Source organism: Tupaia chinensis, unplaced genomic scaffold (genome assembly GCF_000334495.1).
Source record: "Tupaia chinensis unplaced genomic scaffold, TupChi_1.0 Scaffold000092_1, whole genome shotgun sequence".
In the NCBI taxonomy this organism is placed as follows: domain Eukaryota; kingdom Metazoa; phylum Chordata; class Mammalia; order Scandentia; family Tupaiidae; genus Tupaia; species Tupaia belangeri.
In genome coordinates, this window is record NW_006159554.1 from 6984 (window position 1) to 7953 (window position 970).

The 970-nt window shown below is 41.9% G+C and overlaps 1 pseudogene; it reads left to right on the top strand.

The window, feature by feature from the left end:
• The window catches only part of LOC106734306 (elongin-C pseudogene), a 5202-nt pseudogene extending 4514 nt beyond the window's left edge, over nt 1-688 (top strand).
• The last annotated feature ends 282 nt before the right edge of the window (nt 689-970 follow it).

Here is a 970-nt window from a genome sequence, read left to right on the forward strand (position 1 = left end):
CCGTGGATTAGGGGCTGTGGTGGTATGTGGGCACTCTGCTGTGGTGGCTACAGGGCTGACAAAAAACTACTCAAGTTCCTGTGGAAGCAAAGTAATGTTCATAAAAACAGAGAAAACTTATGTTGGCTGTGAAGGCCCTGATATCTTCTGACGGTCACAAATTTATTGTAAAAAGAGAACATGTACTAACATCAGGAACAATAAAAAGCCATATCGAGGGGCCCAAGTCAGTTCATTGAGAGCAAAACCAATAAGGTCAATTTTAGAGAGATTCTTTCAGATGTGTTATCAAAAGTATGGGGAACCGGCAGTTAGCGTAATGGCTATGTCGTTGGACTCCCACGTAGTCGACCGCGGTTTGTGTCCCGGACCCGGTGGCTTAAAACTCACGCCGGGCGCGTGTGCATGTGTGCCCAAGATCCCGAGAGGAGAATGGAGGAGAAGAGATTGCGGCGTGACCATCCCCCCTGGGGGGTGATTTCTCGCTTTCTGTCTCTATGTCTCTCTCTCTCTGTCTGGCGAGCGCACACGCCCTACAGTGAAAATCTCTCAAAAAAAAAAAAAAGTATGCATGTATTTTACCTACGAGATTCGCTATACTAACAGCTCCACTGAGATTCCTGAATTCCCAGTTGCACCTGAAATTGCACTGGAACTGCTGATGGCTGCAAACTTCCTAGATTGTTAAATAAAATAAATTATAATAACCTGTTAACTTTTTTCAGTATTTAATGCCTGTATTTCACTTAGTAATTTCTCATATTTTGCATGTTGCCTGTATGCAATTGAAGTGTAAAGGTTTATTGTAAAGCAGATTATCTTCTGTTTCTTTGCATAGCAATCAGAGTTGAATGTGTTTGCTGCATCAACAAATTAAGGATAATTTTACAAACTGAGAAACAAGTATGACAATTCATAGGTGGTTTCGCCTTATCGTTTGGATGTAACTTTGAAAATTAGAGCAGTGATG